This window comes from Phragmites australis, chromosome 3 (assembly GCF_958298935.1).
Source record: "Phragmites australis chromosome 3, lpPhrAust1.1, whole genome shotgun sequence".
NCBI classification, from domain to species: Eukaryota; Viridiplantae; Streptophyta; class Magnoliopsida; order Poales; family Poaceae; genus Phragmites; species Phragmites australis.
Window position 1 is genome coordinate 16,113,075 of NC_084923.1, and position 13,748 is coordinate 16,126,822.

General features: G+C 46.3%; 1 pseudogene; it reads left to right on the plus strand.

The window, feature by feature from the left end:
* Positions 1–1,175: 1,175 nt before the first annotated feature.
* Positions 1,176–13,748, plus strand: LOC133910533 (galactan beta-1,4-galactosyltransferase GALS1-like; annotated as a pseudogene).

Consider the following 13,748-nt stretch of genomic DNA (forward strand, 5'->3'; position numbering starts at 1 on the left):
CGAAGTAAGCATACTGCACGAGAGGAAGCGATCTCATCAGCTTCTCTGCGTACGAGAGGTTTGCTAATTTGAACTGCTACTAATCTATTGTGCAAGAACCAAAGCAGCAAAGCTGCTTCTTTTAGGCTGACCAAAGGCCAAAGCTCATGTAAGATCATGTAATTGTGGCCGCCAGTCGACTGGAATTTGGACTATTGTGTTTTGTTGGGTCACAATTAATATACATATATATCTATATAGGAGGGGGGCCCAGGATGGCCGCCACACTTGCCCTCCTCCAGGGCCAGCCCTGCTCGTATATACCATGTATTTGAATTTTGAAATACGATATTCTATAGAATATGCATGGGGCTCCTATTTGCTTGATTTTCTAGAATTAAACTATGGCTTTTATAGAGCAGTTAGGTTACCTAATCTAAAGTATAAAAACATGAATATGTTTGGTGTCGAGCACCCATTACAATCCCTCCAGATTGAATCCAACGGTCTACCTCCCCCACCACAATGTGTTACATGTTTCTAACTTTTTGCCTTAACCTGGTCCTAGAACCACCACACCCCCTGCCCCCACCCCACCCCCACAAGCACCCGCACATGCCACCCTTGCCCCACGGCGCGCACCGCTCACGCGTGACCCCCTCCTCCTCGCTTCCCCATGCTTGCCCTCCACCCCTCGCTCGCCTGTGCCTCGCATCGCCACTCCACTAGCTCACTCGTCCCAGGTTGGTGTTGCCCCATCACTGCCTGCCCAGTCCCCGTGTTGTCACCACACCGAAGCCCTCCTTCGGTCGACGTTCCTCCTCCCCGCTCGCTCTCTCCCTCCAATCACATACCACTGCGGCTGGCATGAGATGGCGCAGCACCGAATTGGAATGGGCAGTGCGGATCCGGCTAGGGTGGCACCCGATCAGGTTGACGGCGAGTGGGCGGGTGGATCCAATAGCGGTAGGGTGGATCAGGGCGTCGATAGCCGAGCGATGATGGTGGGAAGCGCTACAGTGTTGTTCATGCTGATGTGCACCTACCGTGGCGCCGTACACCTTCACAGTCGCCGGGCTCACATCCAAGCCCATCCACATCTACATCAAACCCTTTTTAGCTGCGAGTGGGGGTGCAACACTTCCAACAACAATTCCTCATCCTCGTCACCGATGCTCGCGGACAACACGTATCACATGCTCTTGAACTATGGCTACGACCGCATCTGCACCGTTGTCATTGTCATTTGTACCTTCCCACACATCCCCAATACTGACAATGTAGGGGGATGGCTCATCGTGTATGTGCACTACGACCCGCTGACGTCGCCAGATCGGCATGAGCGGATCGTGGAGATGGAGGAGGCGCCATGCGCCTATGATGAGGTTGCATTCTACACGCCGTCGCGTAGGTACAACTGCCTCTATTGTGGCTCGCCGTTGTACGGCAATCTCAGTGCGGCATGTGTGTGCGAGTGGATGGCGTACCACCCACGCTTCTTCGGCCCGCGCTCGAACTTCTAAACTTTAAAAGTGCGAATGTGTTTGGTGTCGAGCACCCATCCAATCCTTCTAGATCGAATCTAACGGTCTCCCCCTCACCACAATGCATCACATTTTTCTATCTTTCTACCCCAACCCAGTCCGAGAACCAGCGCACCCCCTGCCCACACCCCCACATGCACGAGCACATGCCACCCCTGCCCCATGGCACACACCACTCACGCCGATGTGAGGAACTTTCTAAATTGTATTCTAATTAATCATCAAGAATGATCTATAACATAATCGCATCCATAACGATTGACCAGAATCCAATTACGGTAGTCCCGACATGTGTTTTGTGGTCAAGACCAGAATGCATGACTTTTCAACATATAACATCACAACAAAGCTTAAGAAAGAGCGTATAATTAAATTATATTACAAGTTCGTAAGCACTTAACCATTTACACAATTTACAACAAAAGTAAGCTAGGAGTGTAAAGAACAGATCACCTCCTAACCAAAACTAGAAACTACGTAGCGAATGATAACACATATTAACACCAAAAGCTAGGTGAAGCCATATACCCTTAGGATCCACCCAAAAGCACGCCACACAAGTAGTTTGCACTACTCATTCTCGCCACCTACATTGGCGGGTGTGAAGTAGCCAAACACAAGCTCCTCCTCACCGGCAAAACCTAAAAGAGCAGCGTGAGTATGAAAGTACTCGCAAGACTAATCCATAATGGGTACATATAATAACCCGACTTAAAGGATTATGCATTTAAGTCATTAGCAAGGAGTAGGCTAAAAGGTTAAGTAAATTTATAAGCGTACGAAACCTAACATCTATGTGTGAGCAACTATACTTAACTAAAGCACATCTATCCTACAACATCAACCTGCATATAAATGTAAAAGGAACCATCTTATATAATCAATAATCCTCAATAAGCAAACCTAACATACTATGTCATATCCCCAAATTCGGAAACTTTACGACCAATGTGGATGGACAAAAGCATGCTCACGACCAAGAGCATGGCAATTCGAATTGTTCTTACACCTTGCAGGGAGGTACAACTTTACCCACATGACATGGGTTCATCCTCTTGGCCCCCGAGACACCCTCTCTCATACCAGAAACTACCCACTTGCACAAGCTCCTATGGCACCGTGGTTACCGCGACCATGTCCCAGAAACCTCCAGCTCCCCACCAATTTGATTCTCCTTTATTTTTCTTACACGCCATAGGGACGCATGGCAAGCATCAGCACGGCATATGATACTCGGCTCATCCATTCATTATCCGAATATGTGGTTTTACGGAAAGTGCTAAAGCCAACAACACAAACGGACGGTGCTTAAACTATGCAAGCGGTCTATGATATCCGAGTTCCACTCCCGACCTACCCCTAGCACCGCCCACAACTCGTCTCATCTCACATCTCATAGATCCCACATCATTATCATGTAATTGTGAACAATAAGTAAGCCCTAAGCTCACGAACAATAGTTGAACCATCGCTCGACTTGATGTCGCCTAGAGGGGGTGAATAGGCGTTTTCTGAAATTTAAAACTTTGCAGCGGATTACTAAATCTGGATACTCTAGGTTAATCCGGAGACTTCGGGTTATAAAGAACCCGCATACTCCAGTCTTATCCGGATAATCCGGATTATACAGGAAATTAAAACTTATGAACTTTCAAGTAAATCTAAATGATTCTATAAGTTACCATAGGTTCTACCTTATCACCAACAACTTGCAGTCACACACAAACAAACAAGTAGATCGGGAAAATCCCTAAAGATTAACTAAAAAAAGTAAATGTGCAACAAAGTAAAGGAGACAAGGATTTGTTCCCGAAGTTCGGCCACTTCATAATGAGATGCCTACACCTCTGTTGAGGAGCTCACAAAGAGCCGGGTCTTTTTCAACCATTTCCTCTCCCAAGCGACCACAAAGATCAAGCTATGGTTATTACTCAAATCAAAAGGGGTAATATAAACTTCCCAGGGCACTCCATAAGTTTGGGTGCTATCCAGGTGACGCCTTGCCGTCTAGGAGCACAAAGCTCCAAGAGAAAAGAGTACAAATCAAAAGCTTGGCGATGACATCAAGTGCTCAAGAGTGGATTTTTGTTTTCTAGCACTCAATCTCACTTCTCAAAACCTAATCTCCAAATCTTACACAAATTAAAGCTCTAAAGGAGTTAGGAGGGCTATTGAATGGCTTTGAATGTGTTTGTCCATGAGTTGGTTCAGCAGCTACTCAAGAGGGGGGTGTGAGTTATTTATCGCTCACTTCAAAAAACTAGCCATTACAGTGTATTTTGAACTGACCCGGAGTATCCGAGTTCACCCGGAGACTCTAGGTAACACAGGTGTTGGAACCTAAGTCCCCGAACAAGGAAGGTCTTCGCCTGGAGGGATAGCCGAAGGCTCCTGGGTGTGACACGTTTAAAGGGTGAATAATCTTAATTCCTCTGTCATCTCAGATACAATATGGCCATATTTATAGCCGGTACTCAACCACTCCACGCTAGGATTTACAGTTTCACCCCATCAACTGCCACATTCTCGGCATATTCGGGGGTATTATGGTACTATCAAGTACATTTGCGTAATTACAACTGTACCCTGAGCGACTATGTGGGCTTCGACATCCACTGGGCGCCTTCGGCCAGTCTCGTGACTGCGCCGTGGGTCTCTCTTCGGCCTCCAACCGAAGGTCTGCCATGACCTTCGCTCCTCTTGCTCTCCGGCGCAACGGGTCGACATTCGACCTCCGGCCGAAGGCACTCTAGAGCCTTCGCCTACATGGGTGGATGAAGTCGCAGATCAACCTTCGGCCTCCGACCGAAGGTCCGCCATAGCCTTCGCCTACATGGGCGGGTGAAGTCACAGATCAACCTTCGGCCTCCGACCAAAGGCCCGCCATAGCCTTCGCCTACATTTCCTGAAACACAACTGCATTCATCAGTGCTCAGCCACCAGCGGACTTCGACTTGCCATCCAAAGGGGTACGGGAGATCATCCCCCAACAGTAGCCCCCCTACAGGTAAGGTTCATCTTCGAGGGGTCGAGCCTGTAAATCGGATGATATAGCTCAACGCCATCCCCTTCGGCCCGTCGAAGGCTCGCGGGGGCTAGGTTAACTTTTTAGCAGATTGCCCCCTCAACTGTTCATTTTCACTAATGTTTTTTTTGTTGGTATGACCATCTTGTCCCTGTACAACCATCGTATCAAGGACGTTAAATGTCTTCATTGCATACTGAAACGTCTTTTAAGGCTACAGTTCAACTTCCAACGCGTCTCATTTTAACCGTCGTTCCCCCCTTTTCACCACTATAAATATGCGTCACGCGGTAGTCTATTTTTTATCGCGTGAACTCACTGAAGCTGTAGCTCTCGTACAGAGTCTCTCGTGGTCTCTTCGCTTCGTGGTCTCTTCGCTTCCGAAGTCTCTCACAATCTCTCAACTTCCAAAGCTAAGTGCGATGGCTACAAAGGTCAGGTCAAACCGCCCGTAGACTTACTGGATTGGACAGTCCAAGGTAGATGACGAGGTGCTAGTTGGGCCCGTAAAGGAAGGCTTGATCAGTGATGTGTCGAAGGTTAGTGTTGGAACCAAAGTCCCGAACAAGGATGGCCTTCGCTCCGAGGGAAAGTCAAAGGCTCCTAGGAGTGACACGTGTTTAGAGGGTAAATAATCTTAATTCCTCTGTCATCTCAGGTACAGTATGACCCTATTTATAGCCTGTACTCAACCACTTCATGCTAGGATTTATAGTTTCACCCCCTCAACTGCCACATTCTCGGCATATTCGGGGGCATTATGGTACTATCAAGTACATTTGCATAATTACAACCATACCCTTAGCGACTATGTGGGCTTCAACATCCACTGGGCGCCTTCGGCCAGTCTCGTGACTGCGCCGTGGGTCTCTCTTTGGCCTCCAACCGAAGGTTCTCCATGACCTTCGCTCCTGCTCTCCGACCTCGTGGGTCGACCTTTGGCCTCCGGCCAAAGGCACGCGAGAGCCTTCGCCTGCACGAGCGAGTGAAGTCGCTGATCAACCTTCAGCCTCCGACCGAAGGCCTGCCATAGCGTTCGCCTGCATTTCTTGAAACACAACTGCATTCATCAGTGCTCAGCCACCGGCGGACTTCGACTTGACATCCGAAGGGTTACGGGAGATCATCCCCCAACAACAGGGGAACGCAGGCAAAAACACTGTCCAGAGCCTCTGTAGGATCAAGCACACTGACTAGAGGGGGGTGAATAGGCAGTTTTAAAAACTAATTGTTAAGCTAACAAGAAAACTTACGGAACAAACCAAAGAACACTTAGAACAAGAATGAAAGACAACTAAGAGCTATGTTGAGGTTTACAATCCTAGCGATGCACTTCACCACTGCGGCAAGGCGTGCTCAAACCTCTCACAATCACCACCGCGGCTCCTTCACAATCTTCTTGAAGGGCTCGATGGTGCCACAATCTCCAAACTATCTAGGAGGCGGCAACCTCCAAGAGTAATAAGCCGATGACACTTGCTTGAAGAATCACTAGTGCCTAATTGCTCAAATTTTTGGAATTATGCACCAGATGCTCTCAAACCTCTCGAAGATGCAACACTAAACTGAGAGAGGGAGAGGAGGAAGGCAAGAGCTCCAAGTATGTGTATTGAATGGCTAGAGTGCAAGAGAGACCTCAAAGGACCAGCCAATGCTCTATTTATACCCTTTCCATCATAAATTAGCCGTTACAGGAGTTCTGACAACTCTGCGTCGCTGACGGTCAGACTACAGGCAACATGGCGGTCAGACTGCCTGGTTCAACCGCTACAGCAACAGTCATATTTGACTTCTGGGCATGGGCTGGCAGTCAGACCACCAGCAAAGCTACTTCGGTTAGACTCGTGCACTTGGCGGTCAGACCGACTGATACGGCGGTCAGACCGCCACTGGACTAGAGGCACGAGAACTCTCTGAGTTGGGGCGGTCAGACCGTGACAAGCTACCGGTCAGACCGGCACCGAAAAGAATTGTCTTGCTTATACAGCAGTCAGACGGGCCTGAGGCCCAGTCAAACCGCCAACACTTAGTAGCTTCAAAAGCAGCCCTTTCTAAAGGAGTTTCTCTCAAATTTAATTGATTTTGTTTAACTCTATATGAAATGCAAGTTTGAGCAAATTTGGCACTATAGAAACATCAAGTAAACACACATCAACCCCTCTTAATAGTACGGTATTTATCCTATAAATCCGGTCATTTTCTTCTCTAATTTTGTTTGACCGGCAAAATAAAAATGCCCTAACATATACCTTTGCCTAGAGCTAGCCTTTCTTATGCCTTCCACTTACACATTCTTCTCGCTCTGCAACATCTTCGTGACTAAACCTTTAATAACTCAATCAAACAAGTTAGTCCACAAAGACATATTGTCATTAATTACCAAAACTCAAATTAGAGGCCTAGATGCTTTCAATCTCCCCCTTTTTGGTAATTGGTGACAATAACTCAAAGAAGTGTTGTGCATAAAGAAGACTCGAATGTGAGTTTCCATTAGCAAGAATTTCAAGGATATGAATTTTAAACGAAATACATGCTAATAAAAACTCTCGTAAGGTAAGCTCCCCCTACAAATGTGCCCATATGAGTAAAGAAAGGGTAATTAGCACAAATCATAGATTTGAATGAAATTTTGGGTGGAGTTTACCTTACTTTCTTGGATCCGGGGAAGAAAAAAATATAACCAAGATATATCCAATAAAAACATATCGTCAAGGTATTCTTCCTCAAGATATCCAATCAAGATTAGAACAAATGAAGATAGTGATGAATATAAAGGTACACGAATAAATATAGTTCATCACATATTACAATAAGCATAGTCCTTCAAAGTACTTATGCAATGAAATAAACACGCAACATGCAAGACATAATGATAAAGAGATAGATTACACTTCTTCCGACTTCACATCTTCTCCCCCTTTGGCATCAAATACCAAAAAGATTCACTCATCCTGATGATGATGATGAGGAGGAGGAGGAGGAGGCCTCGGATAGACATTATAAAAATGCTCGGAGAAGGTGTCGAAGCGCCTGGAGAAGTTGTTAAACTGTTGCTGCAGAATATTTTGTCCAAGAGATAAGCTGTCAAACATGTCATGCAACTCTTGGTTCTGAGTGTTGAGTGCTGCAATGTCCTCTCGAGCAAGAGTTATAGCATTCTGAGTGGCACTGATGATTGGCTGATAGAATGACTGACCCTGAAAGGCCGCAAACTGTTGCTGAATACTTTGCTGAATTCTTTGCTGAATAGAGGCCATGTATGGATCAAACCACCCTGCTGGAGGTGCCCACTGTGGCGGAACTACCTGTACTACCGCTAGAGCTGGCTTTGCTGGAGGAGGAACATAATGTTGATGCTCATCACCCTGCCCTCCCAGTGCTGCACCCTGATTATCCAGACCTCTACGCAGAATACTTGGATTGACCTTGAAAGGCTAATATCCTGGATGCTTGCAATTACAAGATGATTGCCAAAAGTTTGTCTTCATGAGCACAAGTGACATAATATATGGAGCAAAATAAAGATTTGGCAAAATGCTCACAGTGACATAATCAATTTTCTTCAAAATGAACTTGATCACATCAATTCAGCGTCTATTCATAATATGATATATGATATTCCAATAGATATCTCTAATAGCATCACTGTTTCCTCTCTTGGGGGCAAAGGTGGCTCTCACAATTTTGTTGATTGCAGCAGGGAGCACCTTTAAGCCTGTGACAGTCCCAAAAGTAACCTTGGGAACAACCCCCTGTGGCTCATAGAATGTACTCCACACATGTTCAGTCAGATATTCTTTATCATGCACATTGATAGATCCACAAACAGAATCATAAGGAATCCTAATAGCATTATCAAAGTCCATGAAAGAAGTCTCATATTTTCTAGTTCTAGTCATCCACTCAATCTTCCTATTTTCATGAGATATTTCAACAGTAGCATAGAATTGTCTAATAACACCTTCATTCCAAGGACATTTGAGACTAAGAAATTCATAGAGACCTAGCTCCTGAAAAATATCTGCTAAGATAGTCATGCTAGGTTGACTTCTTACATAAGCCTAATCAATCCATTTGTGCTGAAATATTGGCTTGTTCACAATATGACCAAAGAAAGCATCTTGTTGCACCACTGTATAGAATTGAGGCATAGATGCATCATTATCCAAATCATATTGGTAAACATTTCTAGCCCTAGTATATGTAGATGCAGCCCAAGATTTTCTATGTTTAGTGTATGCTTGAAAATTAAATTCATCATCCTCATCACTAACATCTTGCATCATATTATCCTCATTAAAATTACCAACATAAGAAGATGCTTCCTCACCCATGGTGCCTTGTGAAGACATCCAATCTGATCCCTGATTCTCATCATCTGAGTCAGAGTCCTCAAATCTCCCTTTTGATTTTCCCCGACCGCTCAACATCCTTTTCAATCTCTTTCCAAATCCACTTAGTAGCTTCAAACCGCCAACACTTAGTAGCTTCAAAAGCAGCCCTTTCTAAAGGAGTTTCTCTCAAACTTAATTTATTTCTTTTAACTCTATATGAAATGCAAGTTTGAGCAAATTTGGCACTATAGAAACCTCAAGTAAACACACATCAACCCCTCTTAATAGTACGACATTTATCCTATAAATCCGATCATTTTCTTCTCTAATCTTGTTTGACCGGCAAAATAAAAATGCCCTAACATATACCTTTGCCTTGAGCTAGCCTTTCTTATGTCTTCCACTTACGCATTCTTCTCACTCTGCAACATCTCCATGACTAAACCTTTTATAACCCAATCAAACAAGTTAGTCGACAAATACATATTGTCATTAATTATCAAAACTCAAGTTAGGGGCCTAGATGCTTTTAGCCTCTCCGGAGGGTCCAGAGACACCAGAACCCGGAGTCTCCGGGTTCAGACCTACCCGAGAATCTCTCGCGGAGTCTCACTCAGAGACTCCAGCCACAAACAGAACTCCAGAGTATCCAGGCTAACCCGAAGACTCTGGATTGAGCTCTTACTCTCACACCGAGACTCTCTATAGGAGTCTCACTCGGAGGCTCTGACCACATACCAAACACTGGATTATCTGGGCTAACCCGAAGACTCCGGGTTGAGCTTCTCAAACTCAAACTGAGACTCTCTGCCGGAGTCTCACTCGGAGACTCTGACCAACTGAATAGAGTCCAAAGTATCCGGGTTCACCCGGAGATTCCAGGCTCAGATAACTAAACCTTTTTCCCGGTGTCCGTGGGTGATTTTGTCTCTCAACTTTTGGTTCTAAAAGGATATTTTGAGCACTGAGACACCTTCAAGACTATCAACATGCATCCCTCTTGATAGTACGGCTATCCTTAACTCAAATTCAAAATAAAATGAATTAAAGCCTATTGAGTAACAACACGTCACTTCTCTTTTCTTTTTGAGGGACGCTGACATCTCTTAACTTATCCAATGGAACTTAAAACCTGTTCATAACTTTAGCAAACCCATTAGTTCCTTAATCGTTTGTCATCAATAAGCCAAAACCCACATAGGGGGCCTAGGTGCACTTTCACTACCGAGGACATATGCATTGCTAAGCATTTTGAACAACTCTTCAGTTAGACATCAACAATATTACCGAGGCGACAAGGACATGGATAATCAACAATTTCAAGGTACAAGTAGTGCACTCAACATAGGCTCTACCCATATAAGCCCGACAACGACTCGCTAAACATGCAAATATACATAAGCGACGACTTATCGATTTAGACTCCATTCAATTCAAACAAGGTGCAATATGCTTAGATGCATGCCTTGCTGCTCTGGCGGTTACCCGATACTGCCCGCACATCACTCACAAAACTCTGATAGCTCGACGTCGCCTTCACTCGCTTGGATCGTCATTGCAACGCTCTCTAAACAAATCAAGAATGCATTACAGAAATAAATGAACGATGGAGAAATATGTAAATGACGCATGCTTGGATAAAAATAGAGCGTCGGGTTTCAAAAACATTTGCAAAAGACTGCCAAAAGATTAGGGTTTCAGAGTTTGAAACCCCGGATAAGGTAACCTAAGTACACATAGTATTGAATGGCTGGCGGTCAGACCGACGTGCAAGTGACAGTCGGACTACGAGCGTGCAGAGAGTTTAGGGCCCTAGCGTTTAGACCAAAGACATAGTGATGGACAGACCGCAATGGTCAGACCGGCCCTAACGGTAGTCTGACTTTTAAATTCAGATATTTTGAGCCGACCTACTGGTGGTCAGATCAGCCCTAGTGGCGACCAGATCGCCAGATCTTACTGACAACACCTTTGCGGGGTCGCTGACGAGGACACCGACAAAACCTTTGATGACGAAGGGCACCAAAGTACTCTATAGGACTAATGAAACATATTCTATGATTGTTCGGACGACATGCATGGTCTGAACACGTAGAACCCCAAAAATGAGATCTAGACCTAGTATTCACTAGGGTTTCGTGGCGAAAATCAAAATGGCGATCGCCTAAGGCTAGGAAATGACAAGAAAACAGTAGATGGATGTTTACCTTAGTGTAGAGGAACTTTTTATTGGATTGGAATCCTCCGAGGAAGCTTCGATCCACCGATTGGACTCCCAGAGGGTGAATGAACTCGCAGAGGAACAAATGGCGAGGAAACCCCTCCAGTGGGGAGGAATGGGAGAAGAAGCTCGGGGAAGTCCTTCAGGAAGCTCGTGGGAGTCCCCACCTCTGATCTCCGACCGTCGACACATCGATTTGGAGCTCCCTCCCTCTCTCTCTCTATGGTTTGTTGGAGTGAGAGAGTGAATGAGAGGGGGAGAGAGAGAGGCAAATGAGAGAGAGAAGGAGTGAGAGAGGCGATCGACCACTTAAGAGAGGCTCTGTGCGCTGGCGGTCAGATTGCAGGAAGGGTCGGTTAAATCGTGGGAAGCTCACGTGGCAAGCCTACGTGGCTATCCACCTGGCGGTCAGATCGCGAGAAGGATTATTTCCTGAATTTTGTCCTAATTTCCTCCTCTTTTCTTTCTTCTTTCTTTTCTTCTTTTCTCCAAGGTATTTAGGGTCTTCCTATCTCTTACTATAGCATTTTCACTCCCGAAATATCCAAAATAATAACTAATCGCTTAAAACATACCGCCATGATGATTATGCATGCTTAGTCCCATAATTATCATTTTGGATGTGACAACTGGCCCCTTCCTCCCTGCTTCCCTACGCTCGCCCTCCACCCCCGCCTGCCCACGCACCGCTTTGCCAGCTCGCTTGTTTGCGGCCAGCCCCGTGGCACCGCCCCATCACAACCAGCCCGGCCCCTGTGCTACCGTCACACCAATGCCCTCCTCCGGCCAACGTTCCTCTTCCCTGCTCGCTCTCTCCCTCCATCACATACTGCTATTGCCGGCATGAAATGGAGCGGCATCGGATCAGAACGGGCAGCGCTGATCCAGCCAGGATGGCACCCGATAGGGACGACGACATGTGGGGCGGGTGGATCCGACAGCGGTGGGGTGGATCAGGGTGCCGCTGGGCAGCGCGACAGTGCTTTTCTTGCTAATGGCCACCTACCATAGTGGGTCGTACACCTTCACGGTCGTCGAGCTCACATCCAAGCCCATCCACGTCTACGACAAACCCTTCTAAACACTCCCAACAATGCCTCATCCTCGCTGCCGATGCACGCGGCCAACACGTACCACATTCTCCCAAACTAGGGCTATGACCACATCTACACCATAGTCGTCATCAACTGTACCTTCTTGAGTGTCCCAAACGCTGACAACATGGGGGATGGCTCATCCTGTACATGCACTACGGTGCGCCAATGCTGCTGAATTGGCACGAATGAATCATGGTGATGGAGGAGGCACTGGGTGCCTATGACAAGGCCACATTCTGCATGCCACCGCATATGTACGACTACCTCTATTATGGCTCATCGCTTTACAACAATCTCAGTGCGACATGGGTGCATGAGTGGATGGTGTATTGCATGCGCTTTTTTGTCCTGCACTCACACTTCGTGTTCCACAACATCAACGGGGTGAGCCCCACCATGCGGGCCACATTGGAGCCTTGGGTATGCACTAGGCGCGCCATGCTGCAGGACGTGCCCACGTAGGCTGAGTATGACGACTGGTTTGGTACTATAACCAATTCCTCGTCATCAACAACTGTCTGTACCGGTTTCGGCAGGCCACCAAGTGGACCTTCTTCTTTGATGTAGATGAGTATATCTTCCTTCCTAACGGCCACAATCTTGAGGATGTCCTCACTGAGCTTGAGCCGTACACGCAATTCACAATTGAGCATAATCCCATGTCGAGCAGGTTGTGCGTCCGGGACCCAAGCAATCCAACAAGTATGTGGTTCTAGAGCAAAAAAATTGCTGAAGGTGACATGCTACAATGTTTCAGACCTGAAGGATTGCATTATAGCCATACATGACTTGCAGCTCAGTAGGAAATGTTCAACTTCAAGGGCAATTCAAGACAAGTACAAGCAACAAAAGGTATGCACACCTTCCAAAGTCACGTAATCTTCCTCATATTAATGTCATATCGTCAGTGTTGGTCTAATTATGCAATCATTTGGAATAGTTCAAATGTGTATCAATGTTGCTTCCTCCTGTTGTGATCCCTACTTCATACAGAGTAGCTGTTCTTGGATTGCACTCTCCTCGAGCTCTTAGGGATCAGAGAGAATTATTGTAAGGCTAACACTCTGAGTTCTCCTTGAGCCCTTAGGGATTGATAAGAATTACTATTGAGGAGTTGTTTCTCAGTGCTGGTGAAGTAGGGTGATGAAAGCTATTTAGATGCTAGAGGTTAATTTAGTAGCTACCGAATCACACTACTGTTTGGAATTGTTCACCTTCTTCAGTCTCAAGCTATTTGGGACCTGGAGGGTCTACATCGCCGGCACCACCCCATGTGTCGTAGGTGAGCTGATGTCGTCAATCCTTAGCCCCGATATGATCTGCCCATGATTTGGAGTCCTTAGCATATGTCTGTCATCGTCTCCTCCCCATCATGATTGGATTGATTTTTCTACACTGGATCAGGTGTGTATGGTGTGGTGGCGGATGTTTTTGGAGTGCAGGGGCGGTGGTGACTCCCGTAGTGTAGCGGCGATGGTAGTTGCGGTGGATCCTAGATGTGCAGCGGTAGCTCTAAATGTGCGGCGGGAGCATGGCAGCAACTCCTAG